Raw genomic sequence first — 17675 nt, 5'->3', positions numbered from 1 at the left:
GCTGTTTTCGCAAATTTAATTTTTTTTAATTTGTTACCTTCCCTCATTAGCTGACAAAACTTTTGATGATCTGAACTGACAGCCGGTTAATTGACACCATGACACTGGAAGAGATTTGTGATGGGTCACTCGACGATTGACTTATATGGCTATGCTACGATCGGACCTAGATGTTGTGAATCTTTGCTAGTATCCCGGAGAATTGCCAGGCAATTAAGGCGTTGATACATAATAAATGGAAAACTCATAGGCCGGCCTATGAATATGATAGCTCAATGGGACGATGCTGCGAATAATGAAGATCTGTAGCTAACCCTAAAGTCCCTAAAACAGTAGATGCAACGCATGTCTTTCATGACGTTTGAAGATATGGCTATAGCTACTATACCGTGATCTGCAAAATTCGTGTGTTCTAAACAGGGGCTACGTACGTATTGCGACGTAATAATGCACCGGCCAGCCTATCGTTTATGTCGACTGATCTGACGACACCTATGTTCATCTAACCATATATACACTACTAAAAAAATATTTGTAGTGACGGTCAAGATAGATTTGTGCTGGCAGTTTTAACATCCATCATAACAATCAGTGCTAGCACAAATCAATATTTGTGCTGGGGTACATGACCGCCAGGATAAATACATTTGTGTTGGCGGTCATCTTAAGCACCCGCCAACATAAATTAATTTCAATCATTTTAGACTTTTAAGTTGCAAAACTAAAATAAAAAATATTTTCACATTTCAGTTGGCATCTACACCCAACCGTCCATCATTTGACATGAGTATCATATTTTTTTCAAGCACATGTGGTGTACGTGGTTCGAACCCCGGACCTCTCACTTCACGCGTTCATTCCTTACAATCTCTCACCTACACATTACATCTATTCTCTCAAGATATGCCATTCTTTTTATATCACTTTCCTAAATCTTATATTGTGTGTTTGATACTCTGAACTATCTTAATTAAGAAGTTATCATATAAAGTTTTTGGATCTCGTCGAGCACTACAACTTTGGTATGAAGTTATTTATCTTCATCTGAGATTGTTAATACATTTAAAAATACAAAAAAATACAATTAGATTTCAGAAAGGGTAATGAATATTTGGCATAGTAAATGCTCTTGAGCTAAAAAAAATTTCAACTACAAAATTTTAGATCTCATCCAACTTTATAACTTGGATATAAAGTTTATTTTTGTCTTAGGTTGCTATAACTTGGATATAAGGTTTAAACTTTGATTTAAGAAATAGTAACAGATATTTGGCCTAGTAAATGGTCTTGAATGAAAATATTATGAACTACAAAGTTTTAGAACTCATCGAGCTCTATCACCTTCATATAAAATTTGTCTTCATCCGAATCCATATGAAATAATTATTTTGTTTTATCTTTAAGATAAGTTGTGCTGGCGGTCGCTTAAGACAACCGTCAGTACAAATCAATTTGTGCTGGCGGTTGCTTATGTCGACCGCCAGCACAAATACATGGCATTTGTGCTAATTGTCGGCAATGACGACCTCCAGCACACAAAAATAAGGTGCAAACGCAAATGCTTTCTGTACTAGCTAGTGATAGGTCCAATGCTGAACTTATGAAGTTTCACTTATGGAGAAATTATACATGGATTCTCATGCATGCACCTTTTCTATGACTACTTAAAATCCCCCAAAGACCCCAAAATGAAATGATACACATGTTTTAATGATCTATGGTATCAATGTCGCCCCCCCCCCCCCCCCCCAAGAAAGATCTATTTTGCATGAAACACAAGACACAACAGTTATATGCCGCTTAATTTATAACTTAGTAGGAATGATTTTGTTCTTGAGAAAGAACATAAACTTGTTTGCGGGATATAAACATATTGGCTTCAGTTCTAGGTGCTACTTGAGTGATTTGAGGACAAAGAGAAAATGCATGTTGCTATTTGAATATAACGGCTGGCCCTGCAACTGTTTGCCAATCATGCGTGGGTGGATATTTATCAACAAGGTTTGTGTTTAATAATATCTTTTTATTAAAACATCTAAGACAAAGGTCCTGCTACCAAATGCAACAATAATGCAAGGGTAACAGCAGAAGATAAGAAATGGAACTGAGGAATCTAGATAAGAAATGCAACAATAATGCAAAGGTATCTAAACCGCAACAAAAGCATGATCTCCAAAGTTTTTGGCAGCTATATACAATCTATAGACACCAACCTTTTACGTGATCGAAACTATGATCTGCAAATTTCTGTAGGCTTCAGAATCAAATGCCAGCATTTCTTTCAGTGATGTCGGTGTACGGACTACAGACCATTCAAAGTGTGTGTTAATGTATGTTCCTCGCATAGATGACAGCCAACGTTTCCCTTCATCTTCGATCTGCAATGCATCTCGATCACTCCTAGGCGACACCCCCTAATACGAACGAACTTGTTGTCACACGCTTTGTACACACCCCTAAAATGTGTTTCACTATAAACTCATCACGTGGACATGCAATTATTAGTATCATCTCCCTGCGGATCGGAGCTAGGGTCACCATTGGGAAACACTGCTTCCTACTAAGTCCTTATAGACTAGCTAGCTAGAAGCACATGCTTTGGCATTGTAATAACCCCACGTTTAGACAGCTCGCGGTCTAAGCAATAGCCGCCCTCTGTCGGCACCTCGGTAGCACATCGCCATCGCCCCATCGCCACAGTACTCCTCTTTAATTTGCACAAGATAAAACATCACACGATTCCCATGCTTTAGTAACCTGACAATATCATCAGCCCTGGTCGACCAATCAGGCCTGTCGACCGATAAATTAAAGCCGGGCCCTTGTGAGATCAATAATCACAAGAAATAAGTAGCTCATTTGTAGCAGTGGCAGTCCTTGAGATTCCTATATAGATCGTTATGATTAATCCGAGGAAATTTTGATTATAAAGTGTATGCATGCGCAGCATGATTGATCTCACACTGTTATCTCCTAGTAGCTTCTCTGCAGTATCAAGCCACTGCAATTTTTTTTCTTCTTCTCTTCTTGTTGACTGACCGTGTAATAAGACCTTAAGCTTGCCTGCTCGATCGATCGATCGATCGATTGAGACCAATGTCCGTGGGGTCTAGATCTGTACGTGCGTGCATGCATGGGTGTGTCAGGGGCCGTTCCTGTGCAGGAACAGGAACAAGTCTGGCTGGCTGTCCTAGGCTGCATTTGCATTCCATCTCATCGCAAGACGACGTGCACATCGATGGCTCTGTCGATCTATGGATCACAAGTACACAACACGGCCGGCCTTGCGTGTGTGCATCCAATGCTTTATCGATCGGCCGGAGTCGGAGGATGGCTAGCTTTTTATTATTTGATTTGGACATGACTTCACCCACGTAGGGACCAATGTAAGGGAAGGGGACACATGCATGGGGGGCGACGTGGATGGACCTCGCCACAGTGTTGACCGTCCGTCCTGAACTGTCTCCATAAACGTTTGTCTCTTTTTCACCTTATTAGCTAGGTAGGTCACTGTTTGTGTTATGTAGCTATCTAGTACGTACCATGCTACTTTAACGAAGCTTGCTGCATTGTCGTCTGATCGATGAGCTGATGAAACTACCGACTGGGCCTAAATTTGGCCAAGCTATGCATGTGTGTATGTTGATCGACAGCATCGCGGCGCAAGAAACCTAGCCGCAAAGAACATGCAGCGCACACAGTAAAAAATTTTTCGACGCGGGCTCCACCCCATTTCCATTTCATAAACGGAAATACCAGAGTACAACCGAGCACAGAAATAGGTTCAAGAGCGCACACAGTAAAATCAATCGTAGAACGAATCATCCATGGATATATGTCTAGTAGTGTCCGATCCATGGACAGGGTAGACACGTTAAAAGGGATCGGAAGACAGGTCTGATCGAGATAAACAGCGAAGAGTGCCACCACGGTTCATTCGCGTGTAAAACGCATGCATTTGGACGCGTCCGCGACGGCGTGTCAGCAGCATCCACTAAAATGTCAAGTTCCCCACCAACTGTAGCTCCTGCTCCCTCCGCTAAAATTTGCTCTTCTTTAATTAATGGATTTGCCCTGCCACCGAGGCTGATTAAAAAGGCAACGTATCAGGTGCAAACCAACCTCTCCATGCAAACTATGAAAACTTCAATCTGAGTCATTGGATCAACATCCAAGGGGTATGGGGAATTATATAATTTTACAATCTGGACCCGCCCTTGGATTGGGTAATCACACTTTTGCAAATTCTCCCTCTCACCTCTCTGTGCCCCTCCCCTTGGATGTTGATCTGATGGCCCAGATTGAAGTTTTCATAGTTTGCACGGAGAGGTTGCTCTCCGTGCAAACTATGAAAACTTCAATCTGAGTATACGCGTGTTTGATCAATGTTGCATTTACATGCACCATCACCAGAGCAATCGCACCACACACGTGTGAACGAACAAGCAACGCGACAAATAAAGGATAGGAGACAAACTCTGCAGGCGTCTGGTAGATCGAGGCGTGCGCATGCGCATTGTTGGGTTTTGTTGGTTCCGATTGGCCACCACGCGCGTGTGGAATGCAATGCAATGCAAGTAACCCATCCGAGTCTTGACAATGCAAAGCTAGATCTATCGTCGAATCGACGACCGGCCGGCCGGGCGACACGCAGTGGCACGAAAAGCCCACGACAAGACCATAATCCACTCGAGTCGTTGCTTGCATGCAGAAAGCATGCATGAACACGTTAATTACTTGGTGATGTGTCGTGATGACGAGCATCTCGGTAGATCGATCGACCAATCGTCGTGGGACAGGCACCGTGCTGGCCGGCACCAGCAACCAGTCAAAACTAATGAGGAGAAGATCGGAGAGAGGCTGGCCAGGGCCTGGGGCTTTTGTCCCTTGGCCCAGCAGGTCAATATGACAGGGTAGCTGCTAGGTCGCTCGATCTATCGGGGACGTACGACGACACGACGTTGCGGCAACGTAACAAACTCCCATCTTTTGCTCGTGCCGGCATGCCAAAAGCTGCTCAGGGAGGGCCGCTCGGCACTGCACCGGGGCAGCGAAGGGCAAAGGGGAGGGTAACAGCTTGGACGGTGCCCGTTCAATGCATGTTCATCGCGTTCGTGTCGTGTCGTGTCCTGCGGCCCCGAATTCCTTGTCGCTTGCTAGATCGTGCAACCCTATAGGCTCCAATGATGTGCGTGCAAAAATATTAGATCTGATGCTGTCGTCGTAACAGAGGTGGCTACTATAATCTCGTACTACAAGTATGGCAGTCTAGAGAGAGCGGAGATTCTGAACTATGCAAGTTACTGTTTGCAGCACAGCCACAGCCACAGCCACAGCCCGTACATACCAGCAGTTAAGCGTTGCTTACACATCGGCCAAAAACAGTCACCTTGGTACACCTGCATGGCTGCATCCATATCGAGAGTGGAGATTCTGAACTATAATAAAGTAAAAAATTGCTTAATTTTTTTTTACTTTATTCAATGAAGTCGCAAAGGATAATTGTTTAAATGCCACGTAGTAAGCTAATTGGCTAGCTCCAATTCTAACTTATGCATGTCGTGGTGCAGACAATCATTATTTATTAAAGAGTAAAATGCATTCTAGGTCTCTGAACTTCTACCGTTGTCTCAGTTAAGTCCCTAAACTCTAAATATGTGTATATCTGGTTCTCTAATTGTTTAAGTGGGTCCGACAAACCACACCTTTACCAACAGACTGAATCTAGAACCGCAAGGAAAGACCTAGCCGCCGCTGGTTTCTCCCACTCCCCGTGCGCTCATCACCACCCGAATGTGTCACCGGAAGCCCAAGCGGATGTGAGGAAGACGGCGGCGGGGACCTCTTTGTTTCCCTCACCTAGGAGGGCATGCGTGCCGCTGCTGAGCGAACCTCCATTCTCCTCATGGACAGTGCAGGCATAAGGAAGGGAGTCATCATACAAGCTAGGATGGCGGAGTATGCGCCCGCCGCTGCAGGACGTGGCCCAGTGGGGCCTTTCTGCTTCGCCTGGAGCCCCATGGTGCCGATGCCGTGGCAGATGCGGCTCCTTGTGGGCATCCTACGAGCGGATCTGCCCGCGCAGCAGCTAATTGGCGCTAGCTCCATCTCCTGAAGTAATCTGTGGACTGGGAATTGTAAATTCAGCCCAATATACGATGTTTCCCGTGGCCCAATGTGAATATCGTCTCGCGGGTGCCCGAAGCCTCCAGGACTTCTCTCCTTTGTTGTTCTGTTGGATGTTTTTCTTTTTGAAGCCTCCTGTTGGTCGTTGCCAACTTGCCGCATGCCTTACACGTACATGACTGAAAAGAAATCTTAATTTTCTTCCATTTCCTCTCTATGTCTTCGTTTCGTTCTCTCGTACTTTTCTTTGTCTTCCATCTGTTTCTTCCTACCGTCACTTTCTTTTCTTTTCTTCTAATTTTGCTGATCTCTGTTTCCTTTTCTATTTATTTCTTCCTCCTTTTATTCCTACCGTCACTCCAATTTTTATTTCATCATAGTTTCTATTTTCTCCGTGTCAAAAAAAAGTTTCTATTTTCTCACTTTTCTTTCTTCTGCTCTCTTTCTCAAATTTTATATTTATTTCATCATAATTTCTATTTTTCAACTCTTTCACGTGATTCCACATAATTCGCTATCTTTATTTGATTTCTTTTTGTTAACTCTCATGTTACATTCTTTTTTCTTTGTGTTTACGATGTTTTGCTTTCCTTCTGACTGTTTTCTTTTCTTTATTCTTTTTATTTCTTTCCTTCATTGTTTTATTTCAGTTTTTCTATTTTTTATTTTAAGCCTGCATATGCCAATTCATTACAATGTATAAACAAAACTGCATATTTTTTGTTCATATTTATTAACGAGTCATACTCAATGTATACTAATTTATATGTATTGTAGATTCTTAAATTGGTGTGTGAAATGACTTTTTTTTATTTAGAATGTGTATATATGTTTATGAAAATATTTTTTATGATGTAGATGCATTTTTCTTCAAATAAAATGATTTGTCTGCGTATAACTAATTTGTTCTGAACGCCAAATTATTTGTTCGCTTTGTATATTAAATTGTTCTGTGATGATGACTCATTTGTTTGTGATATGTTGACTTATTTGTTCGTGATATTCATTTTTATATACAATCAGATGTTCGCGATGTGAAATATTTTACTCATTGTAAATTATTATGTGTTCATTACATTTAAAATTTTTGTTTGTATCAGTAATTATTTGTTCTAAGGATCCAGAATTAGTTATTTAGGTCTGAAGATCTTGTCATAGAAAGATATTGGTGCAATTCAAATTTATGACAAGAATATTATGCTGCAATCCATTTGCCATAACCATATTATTTTTGAATAAATAATTTTCAACTCTTTCACGTGATTCCACATAATTCGCTATCTTTATTTGATTTCTTTTTGTTAACTCTCATGTTACATTCTTTTTTCTTTGTGTTTACGATGTTTTGCTTTCCTTCTGACTGTTTTCTTTTCTTTATTCTTTTTATTTCTTTCCTTCATTGTTTTATTTCAGTTTTTCTATTTTTTATTTTAAGCCTGCATATGCCAATTCATTACAATGTATAAACAAAACTGCATATTTTTTGTTCATATTTATTAACGAGTCATACTCAATGTATACTAATTTATATGTATTGTAGATTCTTAAATTGGTGTGTGAAATGACTTTTTTTTATTTAGAATGTGTATATATGTTTATGAAAATATTTTTTATGATGTAGATGCATTTTTCTTCAAATAAAATGATTTGTCTGCGTATAACTAATTTGTTCTGAACGCCAAATTATTTGTTCGCTTTGTATATTAAATTGTTCTGTGATGATGACTCATTTGTTTGTGATATGTTGACTTATTTGTTCGTGATATTCATTTTTATATACAATCAGATGTTCGCGATGTGAAATATTTTACTCATTGTAAATTATTATGTGTTCATTACATTTAAAATTTTTGTTTGTATCAGTAATTATTTGTTCTAAGGATCCAGAATTAGTTATTTAGGTCTGAAGATCTTGTCATAGAAAGATATTGGTGCAATTCAAATTTATGACAAGAATATTATGCTGCAATCCAAAATTAATTTGGATGATTTTTAGTTTTGAATTTGCATGCATATAGATGATATTATGTTTGTAGTCTTCTTTTATATGCATGCGCAGAACCTCTCTCCTATTTAGCTCACAAAGGCATGCACTCAATTTTTGTTCGTGATGTTCAGCAGTTTACTATTATTTGTTCGTCGGGTTTAATATTTTGTTCGCAAAGACATATGCATTTATTCACATTAGTCTATACGTTTGAACTTTATCAAAAAAAAGTTTTTTTGCGGGTGTGGTCTTATTTTGAAGTTCTCTAAATATAGTCATGTGTGGTCTTATTTTGAAGATCTTGACGCAAGAAATATAATGTTGCAATCAAAATTTAATTTGGATATTCATTCTGGGATTTATGGATTTTTATTTCAAAAGTGTTTTCATGTGGGTAATGTTTTTTTTTTGTATTTTCTCCATGCATGCTTATGTCTTTTCCCTCTCCGTGCGCAAACAGTCAAATTTATTGGGCTAGAAAGTGGCCCACCAAATATATACAACATCCCTTCGCCTTGAGTGATATACAACCGCGCCCATCTACCCGACCGTAGGCCTTGCAGCTTCTAGCGAGCCACGCTCGGCTTATGGTGGGGGGACGGGCCGCAACCGCTGCAAGATATGTAATCTCTATTCTGATATGATAATCTTTGCTACTAGTTACTCCATATTCAGAGTTTGCCCCATTTGTATTTTCCATATGCGTTCCAGTCCATTTGCCATAAACTCATCAAAAAAAATATTTTGGCTTCCAAACGTTGGCCTTATTAGCTGTTGCAATTTTTTTCTCCACATGATAATTTGAAACTCGTCTTCTTATCTCTTCTTACTAGCTTCCAAACTAAAGCACATAATTATCTTTTTTTAGTACACCAATAAAACCAAAATTCTAACTTTTACACCTCCTAATTGCACTCTAGTACCTATAACCATATTTTTTATACACCATAAAAACCAGGGACGGGCGCATTGCATTCAAAGGTTTTCAGTTTAATACCTATTATTTTTGAATAAATAATGTATATATAGTTTATTATATGAATAAGATTAAAAAAACAAAAATGACACAACACACAAGGCGACTAAAGTCCCAATCTCTTTTTTACCAAAAAAACCTTCAGCACCCCAACTCCCTCCCCCACCGCCCACATACCCCCACACGGCTCAACAATGAATCATCACACCGGTTTCCACCAGAGCCAATCTCCCTTCCACCCTCCCGACGCCCCCTCTGTGCCGTTCCACCCTCGCCTCACCTCCCGACGCCTGCACTAGCCCAGCCATCTACCTCACCGTCGGCCGCCCGTCCTCATCGCCCCTATGGCCAGGGACCCGCACACAGGTTGGCGCAGGCTTGCAGCCATAAGAGACAGCCAGGTAGGCTCCGGCTGCCAGCCAAGCGGCTGCGTGCGGCGTGTCCACGTCGTACAGCATGCAGGCCGCTGGGGCGCCGCCGCGCTGCACCGGTCACCGGCGCCGGCCACCTCGGTGCAGGGGGTAGGGGTGTATGCGCATGAGCTCAGAGGTTTGAGCAAGAGCCAAGAAGTTATTTGTGAGCATGGGATTGAAAATTTATTCATATTTCGTGAAAATATGTCATTGCAGTTTGTGATTTCTTATGGATTTAGGGTATGTTAGAACTTGGCAGTAATGTAGACATTGCAAAACAATTTGGCGCTCGGTATGCCGCCCGTGGGCAGGTACGGCTAGCGGGTAGTGGCAGCGGGCTAGCCGGCGGGCAGGGTCAGCGCGCAGCGTAGGGCGGCCGGACTCGGGCGCAACAGCACAAGTGGCATACTGGGCACCAACATTTTTTAGCTCTTGAAAATTTTGAATACATAAACTGTAAATCATGAGTCCGCACCTGATAAAAAGAGTCTTTAACAATTTACTACAATGGCAGAGACATGCATTTCAACCTGCACTACAACCATCACTATATAAGTCAAAAAATCGCCAACAATTGCGACTTAGCTCGTCCGCCCTGTGAATATTCTAACCAAAACCATACAGCTATGTACATATCTACACAGATTTAGTTCTGGTCTAGACGATAATCACAATATGAATTTTTTTGCCAAATTCTGGAACTGTCAACAAAGCAGTCGTTCACCGCCCTTCTTTTTTTTGGAAAAGAAGTTCGCCGTCCTTCCACAGATGGACTTTTAGTTTGGGGATTAAATTTTAATTTGGCTGTTTAGAGTCAAGTAGTGTTTGGCTGCTACGTGTAATCTATAAAACCTATATAGATGCTCCCCACTATAGGATTTCTCTTGACATGCAAAATGTCCACATCAGCAATCCACTATCATCACTTGCATGCAAGGTCTCCACCTCAAGAGTCCACTATCCCTTGCAACCAAAGTTCAATAGCACAAGCAATTATGATAGTGATGTGAAACTCATCACCCACTAACGTACATTTAGTTTTCAACACCAGCTAATCTATTTATAAGAATGGTATGAATATAGTTCAATTTCATTCCAAATCACAATATAAGTCAAGAATTCAAATAGCTATCACTCTCCATCGTGCACCTTTTTTAGTTGTTCGGCCCCTGCCACTTCTCCTTCCCCCTCGCCCCCCCCAACGCAAAAAAAAAAATCCAACTAATTACTCAAAATTGTTGTCACTACCATCACATATCCTTTAACCGCCTCTCACAAATCCAATTAATTACTTGAAATGTTGCCACCATCACATCTCATTTAACATCCATGAATCTATGGGCGTGTATATATTCCAAGGATCCTTGATACATGCAATCAACGCCGGGCCATCATCCTTAAGTATCGTGATTCACATTTTAATTCAGATCCATCATTCTTGCACGGTTGCCATGCCGGAGATTTGTCGTCACATCAAGCGTCGACTCTAACATGTCATCATTTTTAAGTATCTATTTCAAGTAATTAAGATTCACTCATTGTTGTTCTCCACTTAGTTTGCTGGATTATCTAATCGCAAGTTTCATTTTTCTATATGTTTGATTTATTTGGTTTTTACAAATTTTGTTGATAGAGAATTCCTTTAAAACTACTCTTTTAATCAGGCAGCAACGCGCGCGAAATCTCCTAGTAATTACAGAATGATTCCTTCCTACTATCGGAATTCTTACCTGTTACTCGAGTGAAAATTGGTTTTTATCATCGATCGAATTTTCGGTGTGAAATCTTTGTTTCCGCCCAGCCCACAGATCGCGTGTGGAAGGCCCGTGTATGTGAATACGGCCCAGGTGCTGTACTCCTGATTTTCTCCCCTGTGTGGACTGTAGCTCTTATAGTCACCTGTCTGTTCGTGCCTACTAGTGTCTACCAATGTTGGTTCTTTTGAGCACTAGAGCGATGTCCATACCTTTGTTATTGTTGATGCTGCAGCGGCTCACACTCACATTTACTGGGAGCTAGTGGTGACATGGCACTATCACAAGCATCTTAGTTACGATATTTTGGAATAGATGAACACACGATGACACGGCGGCAGCAAACTTGAATATTACAGCTAGGGAGCGTTGTACGCAGCCTGAATATTGAATAATACAAAGTTTTTCGTCCCATGAACATGTCATCCATTCTAAAACTAATATACCTATATTACAGTATACAGACATCCATAATCCCTCCCTCAAATTGTTGTGACATCTGTCCACTCTTCAAAGTGTCGTGAGTCGTGACATCTTCCCACTTTTTCAAACTGTTGTGTCTGCAGTTTCTTTCTGATCTTGTGTTGTATTTCCTCTCCTCTTTTGAGATTATGGTACTGTACTTTTTTCCAGTTGTATTCTCTTCCACAACCATAAGTGCATCACTACTACAAAAACAATTTGTAGCAATGCCTCAATTTTTTTAGGGGCGGACCAAAAAGTAACATGTTTCTATAAAGGGGCGCAGGTACTATAGAAATGAACCGCCCCTAAACATGACATTTGTAGGGGCGGCTCACCCCCTCTGCCGCACCTGAAAATGTGTGGGATTTTTAGGGGCGGGTGGTGGAGTGAACCGCCTCACCCCTACAAATAGCATTTTTTAGGGGCGGCTCACCCCTCCCCCACCCGCCCCTAAAAATCGCATTTCAGGGGCGGCTGAGGGGGTGAGCTGCCCCTACAAATAATTTTTTAAATTATTCTAAAAATTCATTTATTTCAAATGGGGATGCAAAATATTTCAAAACATCGTGCAATTTTTACCATAAGCATGTACTATCATATAGAATTGTAAAAATATGAAAAATAAAATTCAACACGTTTAGTGTTAAAGAGCGTTGAAAACATAAAGTTAGCCTTAAGTTGTCTAACATAGTAGTGTGACATAGGTATACAAATTGGTTTCGGAACTTTTATTCATTATATACTATGATATATGATTTTGATATTTTTCCTATGTTACACATATCACAATATTCCTATGGTAAAAAATTCACAATTTTATCATGTGTTTTACTATTTTATTTGCATTAATCCAATTTTTTGAATAATTTGTAAAAATATTTGTTGGGGCGGGCCGGGCCCCCACCCGCCCCTACAAACCGATTTGTGGGAGTGGGCCGAGCCCCCACCCGCCCCTACAAATACTCTATATATGCCCGCCTCCGCCCGCCTTTCTTCGTGCCCTCCTCCTCTCCTCCTCCTCCGCGCAGCCGCCACCTCCTCCTCCTCTTCGCCGCCGCCGCCGCCTCCTCCTCCTCCACCTCCTCCGCACCCTCCTCCTCGCCGCCGCAGCCGCCACCTCCTCCTCCGCGCCCTCCTCCTCCTCGCTGCCGCCACCTCCTCCGCCGCCACCTCCTCCGCCGACGCCCGAATCCGCCGCCGCCTCCTCCTCCGACGCCGACACCCGGATCCGCCGCCGCGTCCTCTGCCGCCACCGCCCCGACCTCCGCCGCCGCAACGCCTGGAGCTCACCGAGGAGGAGGACCAACATCGTCGACGAGCTGTGGAACGCCACCACCGCCTGGACCCGTGACGCTGCCCAACCAGGAGGAGATCATCGCCATCGAGCCTGTGCCCGAACGTCGACTGTGCCGTAGCTGCTCTCCCTGCACCGTACCACCTCTCCTCGGCCGTGACTCGTCACAACGCCGCCCTCGTTCCTCTCTAAGCCACACGATAGGTGTCGTTGCCTTCCCCTGTCCAGCCCTCTCCTTGTTGCCGGTGAGAACGACGCCACCGATGAGCCATCTGTAGGCCGGCCCTAGGACCATGTCCCCCTTTGTTAGGGTTAGAGTTAGAACCTGTAGGGTTAGGGTTTTGTTACACTACGAATTTCATTACTCATATTTACTCAATGTGAATACTGTTAGATGTTTTGTGGAGGTGGTCGTGGTGGCGGTCGTGGTAGGGGTTGTGGTGGTGGTCGTGGGCTTATGTACGATGGTGATGCTCAATAGCCAGGCATACACTTCCATCAAGCGGTTGCCTTGCCACCGGGTGATCAAACGCGTGGATCAATTCCAAATGTTCTAAGTTTCATTTGTTAGTTTCATATAGTTTTTCTTACATACAATGTAGCTTCAATAAATTTTAAATTTGCTCAGATACAATGCAGAATATCAACCTTGTTAGATGGCTTCAAGATGTTGTTAAAGGTTTGGGTGGTACTACTTTTGTTGTTCACCTCGAGCTTCTTCGACAACCGGATATCAAAAGGGTACATATTTATTTTCAAGTACTTGTTCGACATGTAGATTTGTCCTCGATGGAACCAGGAGAGGATCCATCCTCCTCGATGATACACATGGTTTCAATTGCCGCAGTGGGTGGAGAGGCATCCATTTGGACAACTTATGAGAGGCTAGCAGTGGAGGCATGCCTGCAGCAGCTTAAAGATCATGGGTACTTTGTGCCCGATTTTTCATATTTTCGAGTTAAGTAGCTACAGGCGAGAGAATCCAATATTATTCTGACTACAGAGAGGCTTTGTCGACTTACTCGACAAGACAGAGTATGAGATTTTCTTTTTAGCCATTGTTAACTTTAGTAATATTGCATTATTCTTTCACCTTTCATAATGTTATTATCACCTTTCAGGATCTCATTGATGGAGAATATACGATTATAGCAGTTAGCTTTCGGGCTATTCTGAATCAATTCATGGACACCTTAGGTTTGAGTTGCATCGGTGGAGAGCCATATTTTACAAGAGATTTAAGGTTTCAAGCAAAGCTCTCCTTTTGCAGGGCAAGTCAGCCTAACACTCTATTGTTCGATATTTGTAGTTCTATATGTGGTAGGCATTGGAAAGCGGAGGAGAGTGCACTTGTTCGTGCTCTAGTATATTTTAATGAAGTTCTAGGGTGGACGATTGGAAACTGCAACTATCTTATATATCTACGGATGCAAGCAATGCAGTAGCTTCAAAATTGTAATATGCATGGATGTATCACTACTATTATCATTGAACAGCTTGTACTGCTAGTCCTTTATCTTATGAAATTTTGTTTGATTGCATTGTTATTTGAGTGTTGGATCAGAATGGGTCAATATAGACCTAGCTTGATAGATATATAAAGCGGGAATTCGAATTTTAAAACACCGCGAAATAAATTAAAAATAAATTACTAATTATTTTGACGGGTCGGAAATTCATTTCCAGGAGCGGGCCACCCCACCACCCGCCCCTGCAAATCCATTTTCATGGGCGGGTCCCCCCTGCCCGCCTCAAAAAAGTTATTTCCAGGGGCGCGCATGGTGGTGATCCGCCCCTGAAAATGGATTTGTAGGGGCAGATGGGGGGTGGCCCGCCCCTGCAAATGTGTTTTTAGGGGGGCAGTGTTGTTACCCATCCCTAAAAATAGGTATTTTTAGCAGCGAGAATTAGCAACGGGCGCGCTACCTGCCCCAAAAAATGCGTTTTTACCCGCCCAACAAATGCTTTTCGTAGTAGTACATGCAATTGTTATTTTTCAGTAATCCGATTTGTTAATGGAATGATATCAGTCATTGTATTGTTTTGTACTGAACTTTTGAAGAATTTTCATTTCTTTTTCTTTCCTTTGACCTTTCACATTAAACATGTGTGTCTGAGCAGTCTTTGATTGTACCTGTTTTGTCCCCAGTTGCAGAGGTCCGAACTCTCCCTTTTCTAAAACAAAGTGCCCACCCCATATTTGCTCATGGGGAGAGAGAGAGAGAGCAGGGGGATGAGAGGACAAAGAAGGTTAAAATTATTTTGGTCTATAAATTTAAAGAAACATATCGAATGGGTAAGTAGTGGTGTTTCAAATAGTTGTAAAATTATAATAGTATCTCGAATATGACGAATTGTAATGGCAGATCAGTGAACTTGAATAATTTTAATGGCATAGATCCAATTAACTATATTTATAATATAGTGAAATCGATAAGAGACTGTCAGAAAATTATGAATTCTTTTTATGTTCTTTTCTGTTAGTGGTTGCCACATGGTTATTTTCCCTAGTCCGGTAAGGAGATCTTAACGTGGATTTTGTACCTTTACTGGGCTTGGCTTTTCCGTTTACTTATCTCAATGATGTTATCCGGCTGTCACTTTTTCCAGCCGGTTGGCTGATTCCTGCTGTGCTTGTTGGCTGCCTCTAGCTGAAATGGCTCTAGCCAAGAGCAGCCAAACGGTGTGAATATTTTTTGGTGGATGAAGGCATAATTTTCAGTCAAATTTTCGTCACTAGTGTTTGGTTAGAAAATCGAGTATTTTTTGGCTCCTTCTCACTCAAATTTTGTCTGCTACACAATCCCCATGTGGCCACCTACCATTGATCAAGTAATACAATACTAATTTTTACTCGATTGTTGTGGAGTTATTCCTACTATACGCAGATAAGAGTGGAACCTTTTTTCAATAATCTTAAAAGAAGACGATATGAATACTCTGGTCCATATGATAAAAACTCTATGAATGGTATAGCCCACGAAAGCCCAATAAATCTACAGCGCAAGGCCCACCAGACTGGAGCAGCAAAACTTCCACGCGGAAGTAGACTCGCTGGTATGTCACGAAGGAAACTCAAGCCCACGATGTGTTGTTCCTTTTTTTATATATATAAAACTTTTCACTCCTCTTATGCTCGTAATACGAGACTGGTTATTATAAAAAAAATACGAGACTGGTTCAATATTTTAGAAAAAAATAATTGAACACTTTGAAAAAACTTATTCAAAATTTTAAAAAATGACGAAGTAATATATTACAAATATTGGCCGACATATTACCAATGTTGGATTAGTATGATAATAATGTTGGAACTTCAAAATAAAAGACTTAGTATGACATATTGGATCTCATTTTATTCCATTAGTTCCAACAAACACTATGATTCAAACAGATTTTAATTTGGATAGATGGTTTAAGAGAAAAAGATCATTTTCAAGTTTGATATTTGTATGGGAATATATTAGGTGCAAACTAACATCTCCGTGCAAACCATGCAAACTTCAATCTGGGCCACCGGATCAACATCCAAGGGGCACGAGGGATTGAGTAATTTTACAATTAACCGTCCGTCCTTGGATTGAGTAATCACAATTTTGCAAAATCTCCCTCCCACCCCTGTGCCCCTCCCCTTAGATGTTGATCCGATGGCCCAGATTGAAGTTTGCATAGTTTGCACGAAGATGTTGATTTACTTTCCTATTTGTATAGCACCCCATTGACCTCCCTCTTACGTTGCGACACCCGTCCTCCAAATACTGCCCACTGCCCACATGCTCCCTCCATCTGCCTGAGTGCTGTATTGGCCCGCGCGTGCTATACATCACGCGGGTTGCAAAATGGCTATTCATCGCTTCCGCCCGCTGCTCTTGGGTTGGATATATTTTAATTCGGCCCAATAACATTTGGAGCGCACATGGACCGGCCTACTACTACGCTTTATGGTCTGTTTAGACTGTTTTGCTTTTTTTGGCTGGCTAATCACTCTTTCTTTTCTTCTCGTTTATTCTTATTCTATTCTATATTTTATTTCTTTATTTTTGTTCCACTCTTTTTACCTATTCTTTATATACCTATCCTTCTTATATTTCTTTAATATTTTTCTATTACTCCCTATCATAATATAAAAGTTTGAGGTGTATAATTTATTTGTTCGCTATGCAGATTATATTGTTCTGCCATGTTAACTCATTTGTTTGTGATATTTAATATTTTTTCATTTTATATTATTATTTATTCATTATGTGTAAAATTTTTGTTCGTAAAAATAATTATTTGTTCGTGTAGTTAAAATATTTGTTCCCAATAGCTGAAACTAATTATTTAGTATTGAAATTTTTTTAAAAAAATATCATGCAAATATAGGCAAGCTTGGTCTTATTTTGAAGATCTTATTGTAACAAAGATAATAGTGTAATCAGAATTTAATTTTAATACATATTTTAAAATTTATAGATTTTTTAATTTAAAGCCCTTTTGCATGTGGCTGATGTCAGTGATCGCACTTCTCATCCCCTTCAGGCGATGGTTCCAATCACCTGAAATGATCCATAGTCACACCCGGATTGGCCTGCGCGTTTCACTTGCCTCCTCATCTGCCCAGTTGTTTGCACAAATCTTAGACAATAGAAGATGGTAGATGTGTAAATCTTTCAAAAGA

This window comes from Panicum virgatum, chromosome 4K (assembly GCF_016808335.1).
Source record: "Panicum virgatum strain AP13 chromosome 4K, P.virgatum_v5, whole genome shotgun sequence".
Taxonomy (NCBI): Eukaryota; Viridiplantae; Streptophyta; class Magnoliopsida; order Poales; family Poaceae; genus Panicum; species Panicum virgatum.
Note: the sequence above shows the minus strand (reverse complement) of the source record.